The following is a 24,836-nucleotide window of genomic DNA, read 5'->3' as shown; positions in this document are numbered from 1 at the left end:
AGATGTGCTACACAGTATTTGTTGATTGTTTCCCAGTGGCACAGGGAACCAGATTAATTCTGCTGCTACTGCTGCTGCTGTGAAGTCGCTTCAGTCGTGTCCAACTCTGTGAGACCCCATAGACGGCAGCCCAACAGGCTCCCCTGTCCCTGGGGTTCTCCAGGCAAGAACACTGGAGTGGGTTGCCATTTCCTTCTCCAATGCATGAAAGTGAAAAGTGAAAGTGAAGTCGCTCAGTCATGTCCGACCCTCAGCGACCCCATGGACTGCAGCCTACCAGGCTCCTCTGTCCATGGGATTTTTCAGACAAGAATACTGGAGTAGGTGCCATTGCCTTCTCTGATTAACTCTGCTAAGCCTCATCTAATAGAAGGTGACAACAAGCTATGGAGTAGTGGAAAGAACACCATCCTGGAAATATATCAGAGTTTTGACCCTACCTCTGCCACCTGGAAATCTTTGCAAGTCACTTGGACACTCCGAGACTCCATTTCTCCGCCTGTTCTATCAACCATAGGGTTATCATGAATATTTAATGAGACAACCTATATACAATTATATATAAATTGTATATGTAAAGAGTAAAAAGTATTATTTTTCCTAGTTATAGTGAGTCTTATCTTGGGTATATGTTAAAAGGCTACATAAGAATTTTTTCCTAAATGAAAAACATCCTAAATTTCCTCTTTTTGACACATCTGCTGCTGCTGCTCCTGCTGCTAAGTCACTTCAGTCATGTCCGACTCTATGTGACCCCATAGATGGCAGCCCACCAAGCTCCCCTGTCCCTGGGATTCTCCAGGCAAGAACACTGGAGTGGGTTGCCATTGTCTTCTCCAATGCATGAAAGTGAAAAGTGAAAGTGAAGTCGCTCAGTCGTGTCTGACCCTCAGTGACCCCATGCACTGCAGCCTTCCAGGCTTCTCCGTCCATTGGATTTTCCAGGCAAGAGTACTGGAGTAGGGTGCCATTGCCTTCTACTTTACCTTAAAGAAGATCACTTGAACTTAAAGAAGATTCCTTGGTAATCTGGTTAGAAAATTTTAAAAGTAAAATAAGAACATTTTCATTTCTCCTGGGTTTTTACAATCTTTGTGTGAGAAATGTTTCCCTGGGTCTTTGCTACAACCCAACAGAACTGGACAAGGAGTCAGAGGACCTGGGTCTTTGTCCAAAGCCATTATTAAGTGTATGATGCTGGCAGGTTCTATCACCCCTCTGAGCTTGTTTCCCAAACAGTAAAATAATAGGAATAATGTTACCTGATTTGCTTATCTCACAGAATTATTGTGGAAAGCAAGTGAGAAAATGGATGTAAGCAACTTGCTGCTGCTGTGCTGCTCAGTTGCATCTGACTCTATGAGACCCCATGAACTGTAGCTCATTAGCTTCCTCTTTCCATGGGATTTCCCAGGCAAGAATACTGTCAGTTCAGTTCAGTTCAGTCGCTCAGTTGTGTCCGACTTTTTGTGACCCCCTGAATCGCAGCACGCCAGGCCTCCCTGTCCATCACCAAGTCCCGGAGTTCACTCAGACTCACGTCCATCGAGTCAGTGATGCCATACAGCCATCTCATCCTCTGTCGTCCCCTTCTCCTCCTGCCCCCAATCCCTCCCAGCATCAGAGTCTTTTCCAATGAGTCAGCTCTTCACATGAGGTGGCCAAAGTACTGGAGTTTCAGCTTTAGCATCATTGCTTCCAAAGAACACCCAGGGCTGATCTCCTTCAGAATGGACTGGTTGGATCTCCTTGCAGCCCAAAGGACTCTAAAGAGTCTTCTCCAACACCACAGTTCAAAAGCATCAATTTTTCAGCGCTCAGCCTTCTTCACAGTCCAACTCTCACATCCATACATGACCACAGGAAAAACCATAACCTTGACTAGATGGACCTTTGTTCGCAAAGTAATGTCTCTGCTTTTGAAAATGCTATCTAGGTTGGTCATAACTTTCCTTCCAAGGAGTAAGCATCTTTTAATTTCACCATATCCTTCTCTAGGCGATCTTCCCGACCCAGGGATTGAACCTAAGTCTCCTGTATCTCCTTCATAGGCAGGAGGATTCTTTTATCACTTAGCCACATGGGAAGCCTGTAAACCGCTTAATAAGTTCTAATAAAATTCTTCTCAAGCATAGCATTCTGCATCATTCCTCCAACATTACTAATAATAGTTTGCTAAAATTTAAATGAACTTGACTATAATAAGGATAGTTTTCGGAGGAGGAGCCAAGATGGCGGAGGAGTAGGACGGGGAGAACACTTTCTCCCCCACAAATTCATCAAAAGAGCATTTAAACGTCGAGTAAATTCCACAAAACAACTTCTGAATGCCGGCAGAGGACATCAGGCACCCAGAAAAGCAACCCAACTCTTCGAAAGGAGGTAGGAAAAAATATAAAAGACAAAAAAAGAGACAAAAGAGGGAGGGACGGGGTTCCCTCCCGGGAAGGGAGTCTTAAAAAGAGAGAAGTTTCCAAACACCAGGAAACCTTCTCACTGCCGAATCTGTGCCGAGCTTTGGAAGCACAGAGGGCAACATAACAGGGAGAAAAAATAAATAAACAATTAAAACTCGCAGATTGTGAGCCCTACGGTAACTCCCCCAGCGGAGAAGCAGCGCAGACGCCTGCACACGCCATTAGCAAGTGGGGGCTGGGCAGGGAGGCGCGGCGCGCGCTGCATCACTTAGAGTAAGAATCTGGCCTGAATACCCTGAGCACTATCTGAGCGAAATAATTTGGGCTAGCAAACAGACTGTGGGATATCTACCACGCGAAAAGCCAGCCCTAACCTAAGACACTGCCAGGCCTGCGCACGGAACAAAGGACTGAACAGAGACAGCCTGCGTCAGACCATCCCCCTCCGGTGACAGGCAGCCAGAGCTGGAAGAGGGCAATCGCAGCCCCAGAGAGACATTATCTATAAAACTGTAAGCAGGCTTCTTTGCTAACTAAAACTTCTTGGGGGTCTGGACGGTCAACATCTGCCTGAGAAGGTACGCCGGTTTTACACCCAGATAACTGAGTGGCGGGGAGGCGATAAGTCGCAGCATTGGCGTTTGCCAAACACCTCATCACCTGAGCTGCTTGGACCTGGGAAGAGCACAAAACACAGGCCCAACTGAGTCTGCGCCTCTGAGGACTACCCGAGTGCCTGAACCTGAGCGGCTTGGACCTGGGAGGTGCATGCAGCCCAGGGCCGGCCTTGGATTGTTCCTGGCGGAACAACCTAGAGCCCGAGCAGTGTGGGCAGGGAGGCTACACGCGCCGTGAGTGGGGGCAGACCCAGTGTGGCTGAGGCACTGCTAGCGCACGCCAGTGTTATTTGTTTGCAGCATCCCACGCTCCCTCCCCACAGCGCGACTGAACAAGTGAGCCTAAAAAAAAAAAAAAAAAGTGTCCTCCACCGTCCCCTTTGTGTCAGGGTGGAAACCAGACACTGAAGAGACCAGCAAACAGAAGAAGCTATGACAGAGGGAAACGCCTTGGAAGCTACAGGCAATAGTAACCCTGTGGTTACTACGGACTACATAGGAAGGGGCCTATAGATCTTGAGAAATATAAGTCGGACCAAGGAACTAGCCAAAAATGAACTGAACCCACAATACTCACAACAAAACCAGAGAAAGTCCTAGATATATTTTTACTATTTTTATGATCATTCTTTCTTTCTTTTTTTTTTAATTAAAAAAAAATTTAAGTCCTCTATTGTTCCTTTAATTTTCACTTTTATAACCTATTACTTTGCAAAAAAAAAAAAGACCCTATTTTTTTCTTCTTCAGCAAACTTCATATATATATATTTTATAATTTTTTGACCTTGTTTTTTTTTTTTTTTTTCTTCTTTTCTTTAACATTGTATTTTTGAAATTCCAAACTCTACTCTAGTTTTTTAATTTTAGCTTTTTGGTATATGTTATCAATTTTGTACCTATAGTTTTTTTTTTATAATTTCTGTGACTTTTTTTTTTCTGTTTCTTTCTCTTCTTCCTTTATATAACATTGTATATCTGAAATTCCAAACTCTACTCTAGATTTTTGATTTATGCTTTTTGGTATTTGATATCAATTTTGTACCTGTATTTTCTTTATAATTTTTGCGACATTGTTTGTTTTTGTTTGTTTGTGTGTTTTCTCTCTTTATATTTCATCTCCTTTTTTTTAACATTGTATTTTTGAAATTCCAAACTCTACTCTAGATTTTTAATTTTTGCTTTTTGGTATTAGTTATCAATTTTGTACTTGTATTTTCTTTATAATTTTCACGACCTTGTTTGTTTTTCTTTGTTCATTTTTTCTCTTTCTTTTCCTTCTTCTTTTCTTGAACATCGTATTTTTGAAATTCCAAACTTTACTCTAGATTTTTAATTTTTGCTTTTATGTATTTGTTACCAATTTTGTACCTTTAAGAACCCAATCTTCAGGACCCATTTTTCACTAGGGAGTGAGATTACTGGCTTGACTGCTCTCTCTCCCTTTGGACTCTCCTTTTTCTCCACCAGGTCGCCTGTGTCTCCTCCCTAACCTCTCTCTACTCTACCCAACTCTGAATTTCTGTGTGTTCCAGACGGTGGAGAACACTTAGGGAACCAATTACTGGCTGGATCTGTCTCCCTCCTTTTCATTCCCCCCTTTTATCCTCCTGGCCACCTCTGTCTCCTTCCTCCTTCTTCTCTTCTCTGTATAACTCCGTGAACATCTCTGAGTGGTCCAGTTGTGGAGTGCACATAAGGAAGTGACTACTGGCTACCCTACTCTCTCCACTATTGATTCCACCTCATCTCATTTGGGTCACCTCTAACTCCCTCCTCCCTCTTCTCTTCTCCATGTAATGCTGTGAAGCTCTTTGAGTGACCCTCACAGTAGAGAAACTTTTCATCTTTAACGTAGATGTTTTACCAATGGTGCTGTATAGAAGGAGAAGTTTTGAAACTACTGTAAAAATAAGACCGATAACTGGAAGCAGGAGGCTTAAGTCCAAACCCTGACTCCAGGGAACTCCTGACTCCAAGGAACATTAATTTACAGGAGCTCATCAAAGGCCTCCATACCGACCCTGAAACCAAGCACCACACAAGGGCCAACAAGTTCCAGGGCAAGACATACCAAGCAAATTCTCCAGCAACAAAGGAACACAGCCCTGAGTCTCAAGATACAAGCTGCCCAAAGTCACCCCAAAACCATAGACATCTCCTTACTCATTACTGGACATTTCATTGCACTCCAGAGAGAAGAAATACAGCTCCACCCACCAGAACACCGACACAAGCTTCCCTAACCAGGAAACCTTGACAAGCCACCTGTACAAACCCACACACAGTGAGGAAAAGCCACAATAAAGAGAACTCCACAAACTGCCAGAATACAGAAAGGACACCCTAAACTCAGCAATTTAGACAAGATGAAGAGACAGAGGAATACTCAGCAGATAAAGGAACAGGATAAATGCCCACCAATCCAAACAAAAGAGGAAGAGATAGGGAATCTACCTGATAAAGAATTCCGAATAATGACAGTGAAATTGATCCAAAATCTTGAAACTAAAATGGAATCACAGATAAATAGCCTGGAGACAAGGATTGAGAAGATGCAAGAAAGGTTTAACAAGGACCTAGAAGAAATAAAAAAGAGTCAATATATAATGAATAATGCAATAAATGAAATTAAAAACACTCTGGAGGCAACAAATAGTAGAATAACAGAGGCAGAAGATAGGATTAGTGAATTAGAAGATAGAATGGTAGAAATAAATGAATCAGAGAGGATAAAAGAAAAACGAATTAAAAGAAATGAGGACAATCTCAGAGACCTCCAGGACAATATTAAATGCTACAACATTCGAATCATAGGGGTTCCAGAAGAAGAAGACAAAAAGAAAGACCACGAGAAAATACTTGAGGAGATAATAGTTGAAAACTTCCCTAAAATGGGGAAGGAAATAATCACCCAAGTCCAAGAAACCCAGAGAATCCCAAACAGGATAAACCCAAGGCGAAACACCCCAAGACACATATTAATCAAATTAACAAAGATCAAACACAAAGAGCAAATATTAAAAGCAGCAAGGGAAAAACAACAAATAACACACAAGGGAATTCCCATAAGGATAACAGCTGATCTTTCAATAGAAACTCTTCAAGCCAGGAGGGAATGGCAAGACATACTTAAAATGATGAAAGAAAATAACCTACAGCCCAGATTATTGTACCCAGCAAGGATTTCATTCAAGTATGAAGGAGAAATCAAAAGCTTGTCAGACAAGCAAAAGCTGAGAGAATTCAGCACCACCAAACCAGCTCTCCAACAAATACTAAAGGATATTCTCTAGACAGGAAACACAAAAATGGTATATAAATTCAAACCCAAAACAATAAAGTAAATGGCAACGGGATCATACTTATCAGTAATTACCTTAAACATAAATGGGCTGAATGCCCCAACCAAAAGACAAAGACTGGCTGAATGGATACAAAAACAAGACCCCTACATATGTTGTCTACAAGAGACCCACCTCAAAACAGGGGACACATACAGACTGAAAGTGAAGGGCTGGAAAAAGATTTTCCATGCAAATAGGGACCAAAAGAAAGCAGGAGTAGCAATACTCATATCAGATAAAATAGACTTTAAAACAAAGGCTGTGAAAAGAGACAAAGAAGGTCACTACATAATGATCAAAGGATCAATCCAAGAAGAAGATATAACAATTATAAATATATATGCACCCAACATGGGAGCACCGCAGTATGTAAGACAAATGCTAACAAGTATGAAAGGAGAAATTAACAATAAACCAATAATAGTGGGAGACTTTAATACCCCACTAACACCTATGGATAGATCAGCTAAACAGGAAATTAACAAGGAAACACAAACTTTAAATGATACAATAGACCGGTTAGACCTAATTGATATCTATAGGACATTTCATCCCAAAACAATGAATTTCACCTTTTTCTCAAGCGCACATGGAACCTTCTCCAGGATAGATCACATCCTGGGCCATAAAGCTAGCCTTGGTAAATTCAAAAAAATAGAAATCATTCCAAGCATCTTTTCTGACCACAATGCAGTAAGATTAGATCTCAATTACAGGAGAAAAACTATCAAAAATTCCAACATATGGAGGCTGAACAACACGCTGCTGAATAACCAACAAATCACAGAAGAAATCAAAAAAGAAATCAAAATTTGCATAGAAACAAATGAAAATGAAAACACAACAACCCAAAACCTGTGGGACACGGTAAAAGCAGTCCTAAGGGGAAAGTTCATAGCAATACAGGCACACCTCAAGAAACAAGAAAAAAGTCAAATAAATAACCTAACTCTACACCTAAAGCAACTAGAAAAGGAAGAAATGAAGAACCCCAGGGTTAGTAGAAGGAAAGAAATCTTAAAAATTAGAGCAGAAATAAATGCAAAAGAAACAAAAGAGACCACAGCAAAAATCAACAAAGCCAAAAGCTGGTTCTTTGAAAGGATAAATAAAATGGACAAACCATTAGCCAGACTCATCAAGAAACAAAGGGAGAAAAATCAAATCAATAAAATTAGAAACAAAAATGGAGAGATCACAACAGACAACACAGAAATACAAAGGATCATAAGAGACTACTATCAACAATTATATGCCAATAAAATGGACAACGTGGAAGAAATGGACAAATTCTTAGAAAAGTACAACTTTCCAAAACTGGACCAGGAAGAAATAGAAAATCTTAACAGACCCATCACAAGCATGGAAATTGAAACTGTAATAAAAAATCTTCCAGCAAACAAAAGCCCAGGTCCAGACGGCTTCACAGCTGAATTCTACCAAAAATTTAGAGAAGAGCTAACACCTATCCTGCTCAAACTCTCCCAGAAAATTGCAGAGGAAGGTAAACTTCCAAACTCATCCTATGAGGCCACCATCACCCTAATACCAAAACCTGACAAAGATCCCACAAAAAAAGAAAACTACAGGCCAATATCACTGATGAACATAGATGCAAAAATCCTTAACAAAATTCTAGCAATCAGAATCCAACAACACATTAAAAAGATCATACACCATGACCAAGTGGGCTTTATCCCAGGGATGCAAGGATTCTTCAATATCCACAAATAAATCAATGTAATACACCACATTAACAAATTGAAAAATAAAAACCATATGATTATCTCAATAGATGCAGAGAAAGCCTTTGACAAAATTCAACACCCATTAATGATAAAAACTCTCCAGAAAGCAGGAAGAGAAGGAACATACCTCAACATAATAAAAGCTATATATGACAAACCCACAGCAAACATTATCCTCAATGGTGAAAAATTGAAAGCATTTCCTCTAAAGTCAGGAACAAGACAAGGGTACCCACTTTCAGCATTGCTATTCAACATAGTTTTGGAAGTTTTGGCCACAGAAATCAGAGTAGAAAAAGAAATAAAAGGAATCCAAATTGGAAAAGAAGAAGTAAAACTCACTATTTGCAGATGACATGATCCTCTACATAGAAAACCCTAAAGACTCCACCAGAAAATTACTAGAACTAATCAATGACTATAGTAAAGTTGCAGGATATAAAATCAACACACAGAAATCCCTTGCATTCCTATACACTAATAATGAGAAAACAGAAAGAGAAATTAAGGAAACAATTCCATTCACCATTGCAACGGAAAGAATAAAATACTTAGGAATATATCTACCTAAAGAAACTAAAGACCTATATATAGAAAACTATAAAACACTGGTGAAAGAAATCAAAGAGGACACTAATAGATGGAGAAATATACCATGTTCATGGATTGGAAGAATCAATATAGTGAAAATGAGTATACTACCCAAAGCAATTTATAGATTCAATGCAATCCCTATCAAGCTACCAACTATTCTTCACAGAGCTAGAACAAATAATTTCACAATTTGTATGGAAATACAAAAAACCTCGAATAGCCAAAGCGATCTTGAGAAAGAAGAATGGAACTGGAGGAATCAACCTACCTGACTTCAGGCTCTACTACAAAGCCACAGTTATCAAGACAGTATGGTACTGGCACAAAGACAGAAATATAGATCAATGGAACAAAATAGAAAGCCCAGAGATAAATCCATGCACATATGGACACCTTATCTTTGACAAAGGAGGCAAGAATATACAATGGATTAAAGACAATCTCTTTAACAAGTGGTGCTGGGAAAACTGGTCAACCACTTGTAAAAGAATGAAACTAGACCACTTTCTAACACCATACACAAAAATAAACTCAAAATGGATTAAAGATCTAAACGTAAGACCAGAAACTATAAAATTCCTAGAGGAGAACATAGGCAAAACACTCTCTGACATACATCACAGCAGGATCCTCTATGACCCACCTCCCAGAATATTGGAAATAAAAGCAAAAATAAACAAATGGGACCTAATTAACCTTAAAAGCTTCTGCACATCAAAGGAAACTATTAGCAAGGTGAAAAGACAGCCTTCAGAATGGGAGAAAATAATAGCAAATGAAGCAACTGACAAACAACTAATCTCAAAAATATATAAGCAACTCCTACAGCTCAACTCCAGAAAAATAAATGACCCAATCAAAAAATGGGCCAAAGAACTAAATAGACATTTCTCCAAAGAAGACATACAGATGGCTAACAAACACATGAAAAGATGCTCAACATCACTCATTATCAGAGAAATGCAAATCAAAACCACTATGAGGTACCATTTCACACCAGTCAGAATGGCTGCGATCCAAAAGTCTACAAGTAATAAATGCTGGAGAGGGTGTGGAGAAAAGGGAACCCTCTTACACTGTTGGTGGGAATGCAAACTAGTACAGCCACTATGGAGAACAGTGTGGAGATTCCTTAAAAAACTGGAAATAGAACTGCCTTATGATCCAGCAATCCCACTGCTGGGCATACACACTGAGGAAACCAGAAGGGAAAGAGACACGTGTACCCCAATGTTCATCGCAGCACTGTTTATAATAGCCAGGACATGGAAGCAACCTAGATGTCCATCAGCAGATGAATGGATAAGAAAGCAGTGGTACGTATATGCAATGGAGTATTACTCAGCCATTAAAAAGAATACATTTGAATCAGTCCTAATGAGGTGGATGAAACTGGAGCCTATTATACAGAGTGAAGTAAGCCAGAAGGAAAAACACCAATACATCATACTAACGCATATATATGGAATTTAGAAAGATGGTAACAATAACCTTGTGTACGAGACAGCAAAAGAGACACTGATGTATAGAACAGTCTTATGGACTCTGTGGGAGAGGGAGAGGGTGGGAAGATTTGGGAGAATGGCATTGAAACATGTAAAATATCATGTATGAAACGAGATGCCAGTCCAGGTTCGATGCACGATACTGGATGCTTGGGGCTAGTGCACTGGGACGACCCAGAGGGATGGTATGGGGAGGGAGGAGGGAGGAGGGTTCAGGATGGGGAACACATGTATACCTGTGGTGGATTCATTTTGATATTTGGCAAAACTAATACAATTAGGTAAAGTTTAAAAATAAAATTAAAAGCTTTGCAAACATCAAAAAAAAAAAAAAAAAGAACCTGCATGCCAATTCAGGTAGACACAGGAGACACAGGTTCAATCCCTGGGTCAGGAAGACATTCTGGAGGAAGAAATAGCAACGCACTCCAGTATTCTTGCCTGGGAAATCCCATGGACAGGGGAGCCTTGTAGGCTACAGTCTATGGGGTCACAAAAGAGTTGGACTTGACTCAGTGACTAGACAACAACAACAGCAAAACTATAATGGAAAAATAATTTGAAAGGATAGTTTTCATTTTGGGAGTATGTTTTCCAAATGTACACTTAAATGAAACCATTATATCAATGTTTGTATGCAAGGTCAGCAAGAAGTGGTACTAAAATACGTAACAGCTTTAGAGAAGTAGCTATTCAAATGGAAGTGGAATGCATTATTTCAAAATATTAGAGGATAGACCATTAGCCATTTGGTTACTATTGCTAAAAATAGTTTTTTTTCTATAAATAAAATTATCTTAGTATTAGAGGCAATCATTTTCAAACATCAGAGCAGCTTGGTGTTGGTGACTTTGTTTGACACAATTTATGATGAAGTGAAAACGGGTAAATTCCCCAGAAAAATTCAGTCAACTTATACAAATAAGTTAGTAATGTACCCCACCTATTAAAATTTATGACATTTCTTTAATTTCCTGAGTAACTGACTCAAATCACCATTCAGAAGGTTCTTTGTGCCTTGGATTATCTAAGCAGTTTATATTAATCCCATAAATCAGATAATTGGTAACTAAATGTCTAATTTTCTTTGTGCTATGCTGATAAGACTTCTAAGGTGAGCTTAGTTTCAGAACAAAGACAGATTCACACAAGAGGAACAGCACATCAGGAAAATGATTTTTTTCCCCACATAATGTGGGCCTTTGACATTTCATTTTAAGAAGAAAAGCCATTTAGTAAATCAAAATTAGGTATTCATCTTCTCTCTCCCCTGTGTGCTTCTGAAATAGTTTATTGCCAAAGTGTCTTGAGGTTATATGCTGATAGGCCCTGTGTAAATATATACTGTTAAGGGGGAGGGGAAAAAAAGCTGTAACTCATATGTTACTGGGCATATGGCCATTGAAAATATTTCAATGAACTTTGTAGGAAAGAACCATGAGCAATATCAGAATGTTTGAAATACTTAACAGGGAACCAAGAGAAACATTAAGTAAATGGAATAGCTCATTTGTAATGTGCCAGGTAATACCTGTTTGGTTCTGGAGAGCAAGAGCAAATGATTTCTATTCTTATCAACTAGGCACTCTTTAATAGTCAGCACTGGGTGTGAAGGCTTCATCCATCTATCACTTTGTGCCATCAATGGTCATGAAGAAAGATCAGATCACAAGTAGTACAAACTCCAAGAAAAAGAGTAGAGTGTGCTGTCGGTAAAGCAGAGGTTCTTCCACTGAGCCCTAGAAGGATTGTGAAAACAACCCAAGGTTGAAATTTTCAAACACAGGGCAGGTTGTGGCTAATGAGTTAAGAGCCTTTTGCCGGCAATAATTTACCACTAGCATTTGAGGAAGAGACAAATAAACATGGTTAAGATTACTCTTTGGCAAGAGTGGGTATGTATGTATGTATGTATAAGAGTGTATGTATGTATGTATGTATAAGAGTGTGTATGGCTGATTCACTTTGCTGTGTAACCGAAACTAGCATGGTGTTGTGAATAAACTGTACTCCAATAAAAAAATTATAAAAAATACTTTTTGGCTATGTTTATACCAGTGTGAATGTCACAGAACTGATTGCACCTCTGACCACCAAGGGGAGAAAATGATATATAATATTTGGGTTATCAAAGAATTGAGTAAATAACTGGGACTTGTATAAGACAAAATCTGTCAAAGAGCTGTGTCATCTCTTGTGCCATCAAGAGAGTTCTCAACTTGTACTTGCAACTCTAAGCTGCCTATAAAGTGAAGACGACAGAGTATAGATTCAGTGAAGCCAGAAATAGGCAAAGAACTATCCACACAAGCACCCTATGCAGGGTTTTCCATTTAGATTCCTCCATTTAACAGTGGTTCTCAGTTCTTGATATGCTTGACCCCAAGAACTCCTTAAAAAAAAGCATACTTTCTTTCCTATTTTTTCTGTCTTTACCTTGGCAAGGACTCACTCAAAGTAGCCCAGGAATTTACCTAATTCATTTAATTTGAGACAACTGGAACTATAGCTTTAGTTTAAAATCCCAAATATTTGTTAAAATCCTGTTACCTACATTGGGTTAAGCTTCACTGCGAAATACTGAAGATGGCTTTTGGACCCTCTGGTCATCCCCTTTAAGATTCTATTGGGCAAATTCTTTTGCTCTGTCCTGAAATCTCTGTGACAGCACTTCTGTTAAGCACTGTTTCTCAAACTTTCATGTGCATACAAATCACCAGAGGACTTTGTTAAAAAGTAGATTGTAAGTAAGTAAGGTAAGTGAGGATAGGGCCAGAGATTCTTTATTTCCAGGAAGCTTCCAGGTTGACCATGTTGGCCCAAGGGTAGACTTTGAGGAGGAAGGCACTAAATTTTCGACTTTTCTACACCATTTCCTCCACCCATGGGAAGAAGACTGGTTTATCTAATTGGTGAGAGCAAGAATCTGACATTTGTTCAACCATGATCCTCCTCTGAAGGCAGACATAGGAGCAGAGGCCCCTTACTGCATATGGCAGTGTTTTTTGCCCTCTCCCTTTGCAACTGTCCTGCCAAGGAGTGGAAGTTTTCTTCTCTATCTGGCAGAGCTCCTGGGCAGTTTCTGCCTGTGGGGGCAGGGAACGCACAGCTGGGCCTATGGCAGACAGTTCTGGAAAGTCAGTATACCTGGAAAAGCTGCATTTTAGGAAGTCCTTTTGGCTTCGGTTAAAATATTACTCTAAATCCAGCTTCATCAGCAATCGAATTGACCTTCTGACCTTTCATGTGAACCCTCCCTTCATTTCTCAGTTTGTTCTGAACCCAGTAGAGAAGGGAGGGTTATTAATTGGTCCTTTAAATTCCAGTGAATACTGCAGAAACCCTGGCTTCCTGATACAGGAGCTCATTGTGGCTTCTTGGATGGCAGAGCATAATTATTATCTTTGTGGAATCTTCAGCTCCTTTCCCCCTCAATGTCAAGGGTAAGACAAGGATGACAGTTATTTTGAATAAGGTTTTAAAAATGAGGGCACCTGTCTTGCTGTTGCTGGATTTCTTACATCTTCAGAACCTGTTGAAGTTTAGGTCCCCTTAGAATGCTGGAATTCAGATGAGAGGAGAAGCCTGTTTTACTTATGGACCCCCTTGGAAAGTCCTGTGGCTCAGAGCAGTACAGGTGTCAGGCTTTTAGCTAAAAGAATAGGGTGCTATTTTAAGGAGGTTACAGGCTCTAAGAGCTTAGCTGTAACAACAATGGCTCTAGTTTGGTTTAATTCTATCCATTGAATCTCCTCTTTGGACACCTTGTAGTACCAATTACTCCTTCACCAACTTGGAAATTTGTCTGTCACTCAGCCTCACATGGTGATGTTGCCTTTAAACCTTGTCTGACACAAAGTCTAGACCCTCAGGCAGCCATTGAAAATAATCCAATTTTGTGTTCTCTTTTATAGGAACTGGATTTGTGGCATATTTGGAAGAATATGGGCTACAGTGTTAAACCAAAATTCAAATATCAGCCCTGTCTATTATTAGCTAGATGCTTTAGAGTCTAGGGCTTGTTTAACCTTTTTGAGCTCTTGCTTATTTGTCTAAAAAGTAAGTAAAAATATTTACAGTTAAATGAGGTAGCATAATAAAGTACCTGGCCTAGAGTAGATACATAATAAATGGTGGCTACTACTATTGAACTGTGGTGTTAGAGAAGACTCTTGAGAGTCCCTTGGACAGCAAGGAGATCCAACCAGTCCATCCTAAAGGAAATCAGTTCTGAATATTCATTGGAAGGACTGATGCTGAAGCTGAAACTCCAATACTTTGGCCACCTGATGTGAAGAACTGACTCACTGGAAAAGCCCCTGATGCTGGGAAAGATTGAAGGCCAAAGGAGAAGGGGACGACAGAGGATGGGATGGCTAGACGGCATCACTGATTCAATGGACATGAGTTTGAGTAAGCTCCGGGAGTTGGTGATGGACGGGGAAGCCTGGCGTGCTGCAGTCCATGGGGTCACAAAGAGTCGGACGTGACTGAGCGACTAAATTAAACTACTATTAATATTATAACATTTTAATTCAACCTTTGCTTTGTGCTGTTCTCCAAGCTTTAGGAGATCATGACCTCCAATGTCTACTTCCTGTCATAATCCACAGGAAAATTCAAATACAAGCATTGTCTGAGTTCAGTTGCTTACTAATCTTGACATCAACTTATAAAAATAAAATGTGCCTGAAAACAATATGTTCATGTCAGGGAGGAAGAAATTTTCCTCTGTGCTTCTAGGGTATTTTGTCTGGGATAAGAATTAAATTGCCATGAGATACATTAACAGGAAAACATCAAACAAAAGTTTAATAGCAGGTATACATGGGAGAGACCCAGAAGAACTGAGAAATTTGCCAAAATGATTGAAACCCTCACTTTAAATATCATCTTCAGCTAAAGACAAAAGAGGAGGTTAGCAGCAGTGGTTTGGGATTTCGAGGGGGAGAAAGACTATCCACATGAAGATAGAAAAGCAATTATTTGGGAACTAAATGCTTGCTGGGCTTCATGGAGACAATGGGACAAAGAGTGGACTCTGATCTCTAGGCTCTGCTGAGTTCCCCCCACCAACCCTAGCCCTTATTCTTAGCAGATATCTCTGGTGATAGTTCTATTCTGGAAGAGGCCCTCTATCTAAATTTTTTTAAGGCAATTAGGAGGAAGGTCAAAATTCCTTCTTGAGTCCTTTGGGCCTTGATATTTTTCATCTCAAAATAGTCTACATGCCAAAGAGATATTTTGTGGTGACAAGTTTTGCTTGGCTGTGTACACAATTTAGAATTTTCTGTTATGTTAATGGTTCTACTAATATCTTTCATTCTCTTGATATTTTAAATACAGTAAATATATGGCAAGGTGTCTCTGAAGACTTAATATTTGAGGTTAAGAGCGATTATGAGGGACTTCCCTGGTGGTCCAGTGATTAAGACTCTGCGCTTCCATTGCAGGGAGCATGGCTTCAATCCCTGTTTGAGGAACTAAGGTCCTGTATGCCATGCAGCATGGCCAGGAAAAAAAGATAACAGGTAAGTGAACTCAAAACTACCAGATAATTTCAGTCCTTCCATATTGAAAGAGAACAGATACTCAAGCTTGGCAACAGGTTGCTACCTCTTATGATCAAAACATGAGGAAGCTATTAAGAACATTGAAATGACACCTGACAGGTTTGATAGTAATATGCAAAGCAGTGTTATAATATACAAGTGTGTTACAATGAGAGAAGGCAATGGCACCCCACTGCAGTACTCTTGCCTGGAAAATCCCATGGGCAGAGGAGCCTGGTAGGCTGCAGTCCATGGGGTCTCTAGGAGTCGGACATGACTGAAAGACTTCACTTTCACTTTTCACTTTCATGCATTGGAGGAGGAAATGGCAACCCACTCCAGTGTTCTTGCCTGGAGAATCCCAGGGACAGGGGAGCCTGGTGGGCTGCTGTCTATGGGGTCGCACAGAGTCGGACACGACTGAAGCGACTTAGCAGCAGCAGCAGTGTTACAATGAGAAACATCTTCCTTTTTCTTCTTTAAATACCCACAAGGAAGGTGCATAACCAGTCTCTTAAACTCATTACTTGTTTTAATTTCTTTGACATCATTTGCTGCTATCTCATCTTCATGAAAAGAACACCTGTGAGAACCAAAAATAGCACTCACTTTTGAAGACTTAATGGTAAACAAATATGAATTGTTGTAACCAGTTAAAGTCAAAGCTCTGATATCACAGAAAATTAAGAGGTACATATATTTAGCAGGTTTTCTTTATGGAGATGGGGATGGTGAAGGTAATGCCATTTGATAAAGATCACACTAACTAAAAAATTTGAACTGTTGGAGAAATTCTTCTTTAAAACTATTTGATCAAGAGAATGATTGTTTTTTTTTTTTGAAAAGAGGTATTGTTTTAACATAATTTGCTAATTTACAGAAATCTACATTCCTTCAAGGCAGTGCTCTTTATTTGTTTGGTTCTCTGACATGTGCCAAATGCCTAGAACTGTACCTGATACTCAGCAGTGTTCAATAATGAACTGAATGAACTCATGTATCAGTTTTTTAATATGTGACCAGTCATGCTATTAATGGAGAAGGAAATGGCAACCCACTACAGTATTCTTGCCTGGAGAATCCCGTGGGCAGGGGAGCCTGGTGAGCTGCTGTCCATGGGGTCGCACAGAGTCAGACACAACTGAAGTGACTTAACATGCATGCATGCATGCATTGGAGAAGGAAATGGCAACCCATTCCAATATTCTTGCCTGGAGAATCCCATGGACCGAGGAGCCTGGTAGGCTACAGTCCACGGGGTCGAAGAGAGTCAGACATGACTAAGCGACGTCAATTTCACTTTCACTTTCAATCATGTTAGGATAAAGAGCACTTATTGTCCTTCACTTGTCAAACTGATGAATTTTTAAAAGAGAAATGAAAGAAGAATTTTTAAAAGAGAATTTTTAAAATTTTTAAAAGAGAAATGAAAGAAGAAAAGAAAATTTCCGTTTTCACAAGTGTGACCATTCATTCCTCTAAGTAGAGAGAAATATGAGAACACACTCAAATAAGTTCAAACCTAATTGTAACTCAACTCTGTCCTGCTCTTGGCACAGAATGAGACAAGTCAAACAAGTCAGTTCAGAACCTCTGTTCCAACAGTGACTCAGGGATCTGGGTCGCTTTCACTTTGAAACTGTCATTTTGGAGGGCTTTACTTCTAGCCACGTGGATAGCAGAGAGGAGTGTGGACAACTCACATGAACATTTTAATTGGCTTGGGCTAGTAGGAAGGTTTCCTTCAACTCAAATCCCCATTGGTGGGGACTCAGTCATGTCATTTCCTCCTTGCTGCAAAGATGGCTGGGAAATATAGTGATTATCGTCTCTTCCATGGTGAATATCAATAGCTCAACAGCACAGACTTGATGTTGTAACATAGTTTAAAATATAAATTGTTACATTTTAGAGGCAGAATCTGATAGTGGGCTAGGAGAGACTCTCTCATTTGCATATACTGGTATTTTCTGTTTTTTCAGCCAACTGAAAAGTGATTCCAGATTTTCATTCTCAACAGACTGGCATTTCTTTTGGTCCTGTTTAAATATATCTCTTCCAATGGGCTAGTGGTTTATTATCAGCTTCCGTTGTTTTTTCTCTACCGTTATTAACAGAGTATGCTTTCTTTGACCCTGGTTTCAACCAGCCATACTGGCATGTGGTCTGGACAAATGTGTCATTAATTTTCTTTAACTGATCCTGGAACTTGGATTATTGTATTTATACAGTAGATGTATTTTTACCTCCAGAACATGGAATGAGAAACTAAAAACATTTTACTCAGCAATTTAAGAGAACATTCAAAATTAATAAACAAACAAACAAACAAACAAAAAACCCAGCAGCAACAGCAAGAACAACAAGAACAAACAATTTTTTGTCCTTGAAGACATGAGGTCAGTGCACACCTTTCCTGGTGCTCAAGTACCTGTTTTTCTTGTTAGATTGCAGAGAATGGTTTGAGTGGTTTTGTAACTTGTATCCATCCAAGTCTTGAACTATGATTTCATGGATTGCTTTGTCTTTTTATCAACCTGAAAACAACTTTTCTGTATTAATGGAACTGATTTTGCAGCAGTGATTAAATATATTTCTTCATCCTAGGCTAGAATTTTGATCAAATTCCTATGTGATTATCACTCCTTCACAAACGTATAGTCTCAGTGATTGTGTAAAGGAGCATTTGGAGCCTGTTGGATCATCCCTAAAATCTAGAGGATCTGATTTGCACAGGCAGTGTTCCTTAAGTTATCTGGAAATAATCAATAGCCAAAATATAAGGGTAAAATGCCAGATTCTCTTCTTGCCTCTCAGCAGATTGTGTCAAGCTTTCACGCATTTTCATGATATTATTTTGGCATTCCAAGTTCAAGGGCAATTTTTGATACAAGAAATTTGGCTTTGAATTTTCTGGATATTTTCTTGTTTTAGAAAATTTAGAGCTTTGGATATTTAGGGCTATCTCTTTGGATTATGTTTTGAATATCCCCTAAATGATGTTGTACAACTATTTGGAATTAGATGCATAGTTACACATAGGAAACTTGCTGGCCTTCACATTTCCTCACTTTTCTTTTTAAAGTCAACACAGTATTTACTTCTAGAGATTTCCTTTATATATGCTGTGCATTCCCTATACTGAGCTTCCTTATATTTTAGACTGTGTATCACAAAATATTGAAAAGACAAAGGAGTAACTGTGGATCCTGCAGTCTAGAATCTCCAGGGACTTAACAATTGGGAACATTTACTTCTGTCACCCTCAGAAGAGTAATGGTAGAAAGGAAAGAAATTGAGAAACACTGTGACAAATTTCACATAAAAATGTGTTACAAAGATCTGAGAAAAATGAGTAGAAAAAATTGAGAGTTGTTAACTTGAAAAATGTTAAATAACATGGCATATAAATCCATTTGGAAAGTTTTTGGCTCAGTGGTAATAGATTTTTGGTGTGCTAAATGCAATTTTCTTTTTGGGCAGGGGACAGGAGATGGAAGCGAGGCCAAGGAGTCGAAGCAGAAGGAAGGTTAAATCTGATTAATTTCTAAGCAATGTAGAATTGTTGTCTTGTTGTCAGCCTGTTTTTCTTAATCTAACTTCAGATGTCACCAAACAACATTTATATTATGTGTTTCCTTGTGTGTTAGTCAAGCCTAATTTACTTTATTGACTAGGAGGCTTGTGATAGACATGCTAATTCCCTACACTGAGTCTATTTTATCTGTCTCTGTGGTATAAGAATTCCATGCTTTTGTTTAAAGTGGCAATGTGCCCAAAATTCCTTGCAACTAGTGGTGGTCATATGACCCACTCTTGGCTGATGAAATGTTAAGAAAGTCTACTGGTGGAGCTTCCAAAAAATAAAACACCACTTTTTCTAATAAAAGGTGAAAAATCTCACATGGCATGTGTCTGTTGTCCTTTGCCCTTTCCCTTTCCTCTTGCCTGGAATGAGAACTTTATACGTGAAGGTGCAGCAGCCATCCTGTGATCATTAGACAAAGGATCCCATGTTAAGGATGACAAAATATGGTACAGAAAGAGCTTTTTTCCTTGAACAATTGTTTCAGCCTTGGACTGTCCACCTGTAGAGTCCTTGTAAAATGAGATCTATAGCCTTCTGCTTGTTTAAGCTGCCCTGGTTGGTTTCTGTTCCATGCCACCAAATGTAATCCTAAATGACTCAGCTTAATTTGACAGTGGTTTTGTAAGTTCTACAATAGGATCCTTTCTATTTCCACAGGGAGACTAGAGACCAACTATTTTATTGTCTTCCTCTGTCTGTGCAGATAACTGAAATTACCAACACACAAAGGCTAAAGTCATCATGAAGGTATCTCCTCTCTGATAACTGAAACAGTTAATAAGAAGAAATGAAAATGCAATGCTTTTTGTCAGATCATCTTTTATGCCCTTGGTCCCCCATAACTGCTCTTTTGGAAATTTTTTTTTGGAATGTACTGCTTCCCTCTTCTTTATATCCATCAAGGCCATCTTGAGAGTCTCTCCCACATTGCTCTCTTTCATTCTGGGTTAGTACAAATGCATAATTTTCTGGACACATTTTACAGCCTATTTTAGAGCTGAAAGGACCTTAGAAATTGTCTTTCTCTATGTGGAGAAAAAAGAGTGAGATAATTGTGCAGGTGAAAATTTTCAAGTGAAACACAACTTACTGGCAGTCTTTGTGTGTGACAAGCACTGATTATAATGGCAAACACTTATGTTTTTACTATATTTCCAGCCCAGTGCTAAACAACATTCATGCTTCATTAACATTTCATCCTTCCAACAACATCACAAGAAAGCATCTTCATTTTACAGATGAGGAAACTCAGGCATGGAAAGGTGAATTAACTTCTCAAGGTCATATATCTAGTCACGCCTCACTTCAGGGAAGTCTGGGAAACGGAACACTGAACCACTCATCCTTTACCATAACAGATGTCAAGCAAATCAGAATATCATATGATTGGTCTGTTACAGGTTAATAGAAACCTCGACAGTTGCCCTGTCACATGTTAATCACTTGTAAGTAGTTCGAGGATAGTAAGATCTCCATTCATTCACTCTATAAATGAGCAGTTACTATATTTCAGGCATTAAGCCTGGTCTTGGAGATATAACATGGTACAAATTCCAGTTCTTGCTTTCAAGGAACTTACAGCTTATAGGGGGAGACTGAGAAGTAAAAAGGCAAGTAGGTGCTGTATTCTATAGGCAGTAATAGAGAAGGTGTCATAGGCATGGACAGTATCATCAGCTGAGGACAAAAGTAGGAAAGAGCACGATGCGCAGTGGCATGGCAGGTGAGCAGTGTGGCTGGACTGTTAACTCAAGTGGTCATATGGCTACAAGTAGGATGCGCATTTGCTCGATAAGTGAAGTGAGAAGTCATCAAATGGCTTCACTCGGAAGAGTGATGTGATCAGATTTATATTATAGGAAAATCACCCTGGCTGTTCTATAGGGGCAATGTCAAAATGAGGTTTTTGATTCTGTGTTTAGAAGACATCATTTTTTTGTTTTTCACATTCTTTGTTTTCATACCACACATGATAAATACTCACCAGAAATTAAGGAAAGAAAAAAGCAGATTCCTTGTTTTATTACAAATACATCAGGACGTTGGGATAAGAGTTGGATTTTCTGTGTATATTTGGCTAATTTAGAATAAATTGCTTCAGGTGAATATGAACTAGTCTTATAGATTTGAGACAGAGCAATATTGAGTTTGGCTTCCCCAGTGGCTCAGAGGTAAAGAATCCACCTATAATGAAGGAGACATGGAGATGGAGTTTCAATCCTTGGGTTGGAAAGATCCACTGGAATAGGGAATGGCAACCTGCTCCAGTATTCTTGCCTGGAAAACCCCATGGACAGAGGAGTCTGGTGGGCTACAGTCCATAGCGTTGCAAAGAGTCAGAGATGACTAAGCACTCTTACATCACACTAATTTTACATCAATATTGAGATTAATGCATTTGTGTACATTTGACTGTGTTGTTTACAGCTTTCTATGACTGAATAGAAAGTACAATAGACTTTATGCTGACAAATAATGCACTCTCTTTTAGCAAACTTACATATAAAAATGAAAAACTATTCTTGCCCTTTCTAAAAGGTGGAGTGCTTTATCCTGAAGGGCACCTCTTTAAGCCACATTCCAAGGCATCCTTATCACAGTTAGAGTTACTCTTCTAAATTAACAAAAACATCCCAGTGACTACTCTATGTCACATCAAAGTTGTGAGACAAAAAAAAAAAAGTTAGGTGATTATGCAAATGAAACCTTCTCCACTTGTGCTAAATAAAATGATAGCCCTTTGTTCCATGATTCATTATCATGCTCAGTCCACTCACATGTGGGTGACTGCCCTTTCTGAGCCAACGTGGAAGAAAACAAAGCCCCATTTTCAACATCATACCCAGTGATGATGAAAGTCTGCAATAAAGTTCATAATATGACACACAATACTTGTACAATAAATACTGAAAAATAAGGACTCATGCTGAAAAGATGTGACCATTTCATTTGTGAATGTCATTTTTTTGTCTGCAACAAACAGACAACATTTAACTTGATCAAATTTTAAAATTGCAGTTCCTATTGCAATTCCTGGTAGTGATGTATGCTTGACCTCTCCAGACAATGGATTTATTAATTTGAGTAATATTAAAAAAAGTTTATTACTTGGTGCTAATTCTTTTTTTAAAAAAAATAATGCTAGTGTTTCACTGAAAGAAAAAAAGAGTCTCATATGATTAACTTCATATTGGTACAAAGTTATAATTAAATTTTTCTTAAGGTTCATAACAGGTAAGGAAAAATAGTCTATGTAATTCTTAGTGCTTTCTTCACTTTGATATTTTCACATGCATTAGTGATCGATTATTTTGGGTACTTTTCATCTTTTCTAAGATCTGTCTGTGCTATTTACCAGCAATGTGACTTCGAGCAACTTAATCTAAGAACTCATTCTCTACAGTTAGATTCTATGAAATATAGACAAGTAATACAACCATAAGGGGTTGTCATGAGGATCAAATGAAAAAATGAAAATGTCTAACACATATTAAGCTCTTGTTGGAATCTGAGCTAAGACACTGCTCTTTAGAAAGTGGAGGTCACATCTCGAAATTAAATGAAGGTAAGGATGACAATAGAAACAAACAGATAAGTTCTTTTTTGTGATATTTTTGCTCCTTTCTTCTAAATTCAAAGTGAGGAATGTCAACAAAATTCTTTGTTGCTCTCCTTGAACAATTTTAGGAAGGTTCATGGGAATTTGAAAGAATTTTGAATCATTAAATGAGCCCTTGTTAAATGCCATATGATTGTGCTGTATTTTTTTCTAGTATAGCTGATAATGAATTTCCTTCCCAACTTTCAATGGGAATAGATGTCACATTGCCCTGTTTCAAAAATGTCTTATTAAATCTGACTCTGAACCTCTGGTCTCTGAGATGTCAGGTTTGGATCCCTAGGATCATACAAAGATGTGTATGAACAGTGAGACTGAAGCGCAGTTGTGGTTGTCTTTGCAGATGCTGCTCTCGGGCCTGGCCCTGCACTCCATGGGAACACAAACCTTGTATGACTTTTCCAGCTCTCCCAGTTGTCTCCTCCTTCACCTCCCTTGGCTGATGCTCCATCTGAATATCACTGCCTTTGTATTTCAGGCTTGGATGATACACTATCTGGCAGGATATGGAATATGATTTTCTGAGTGCCACCAAGGGACCAGTGGGAGAGAAACACAGACGTTCAGAGAGTTACTTCTCTAGGAGGAGAATCTTGACCACTGAGAAATGGGAGAGAACCGAGATCAATTACCTGTCTTTTTTTGTCTGTGTGGACTTTTACAAGGTGTAGTTCCTCCTTGCGAACTCACCAGGAGAAGACCTTCATGCCAACTGAACATGCCTGCTGAGCAGCCTGTGATATCTTCATGCTTTCTGAAGTGGGATTCTGTTCATAATTCATTGTTTCTCAATTCACATTGTTTCTCATCTTTCCACACTCCCTCTCCCTGTTTTCCTTACCCTTACTGCCCTGGGCTTGCATCTCTTAAGCAAAGTTTGACGATATTAGTCTTTGTCCTAGCTCTCCCGTATCGAAAACCAAGTTAAGATGTCACACAGCCATTCCCCATTATGTGCAGCATGGAAATGGAGTACGAATCTTTGCTGTAGGAGGGGATGCCCCTTCTAAGTTGATCTCTTCCCAGTCTTAGGATATTCATCCTTTCTGTGTCAGGTCCTTCCCTCAATTCAAACTTCAACATCAGCCTTTCCTGAAAGTTCATATTTCCAAAAAAACACTAAATGAAGAATTGCCTTCAGGTGGCTTTACATCTTCAGTTTCATACCTGAACACCAAAGTCACAAATTACTTTCTGTGTTAGGGAATACCAGACTTGGATCTCAAGCTCAGCTATTCTCTTAAGGTGTCAGAAAATAAATTCTCAATTGATTATCTTGCTATACTAGCAGCTCTCTATTTCAGTATTCCATACAGACATCCAAAGCACTGAAAACAGAGGAAATTCATTAAAATCTCATGGAATGCTTCAAAAGGGTCAGATGTTTTCTTTAGCTTCATGGAGCTTTAAGATTTGTAGTTTCTCTATAGGTACATATACACAATGGAGTATTACTCAGCCATTAAAAAGAATACATTTGAATCAGTTCTAATGAGGTGGCTGAAACTGGAGCCTATTATACAGAGTGAAGTAAGCCAGAAGGAAAAACACCAATACAGTATACTAACGCATATATATGGAATTTAGAAAGATGGTAACAATAACCTTGTGTACGAGACAGCAAAAGAGACACTGATGTATAGAACAGTCTTATGGACTCTGTGGGAGAGGGAGAGGGTGGGAAGATTTGGGAGAATGGCATTGAAACATGTAAAATATCATGTATGAAACAAGATGCCAGTCCAGGTTCGATGCACGATACTGGATGCTTGGGGCTAGAGCACTGGGATGACCCAGAGGGATGGTATGGGGAGGGAGGAGGGAGGAGGGTTCAGGATGGGGAACACATGT

At 39.2% G+C, this 24,836-nt stretch overlaps 1 long non-coding RNA gene across 2 annotated transcripts in view; it reads left to right on the top strand.

Annotated features, from left to right (window-relative positions):
* The window catches only part of LOC147366177 (uncharacterized), a 49,043-nt gene extending 24,684 nt beyond the window's left edge, over positions 1-24,359 (top strand). Inside the window, exons 2-3 of one of the 2 annotated variants that reach the window (XR_015132415.1) lie at positions 15,679-15,756; positions 23,464-24,359. This is a non-coding gene — a long non-coding RNA (uncharacterized LOC147366177). Of the gene's footprint in view, positions 1-15,678; positions 15,757-19,260; positions 19,681-23,463 lie in introns of those variants that run through there. The other variant, XR_015132414.1, reaches the window with a different exon arrangement.
* Positions 24,360-24,836: the final 477 nt, after the last annotated feature.

Source organism: Bos grunniens, chromosome 9 (assembly GCF_055505025.1).
Source record: "Bos grunniens cultivar Pamir isolate PY7600 chromosome 9, Bosgru_T2T1.0, whole genome shotgun sequence".
NCBI lineage: Eukaryota > Metazoa > Chordata > Mammalia > Artiodactyla > Bovidae > Bos > Bos grunniens.
This window is presented reverse-complemented; position numbering and strand designations above follow the sequence as displayed.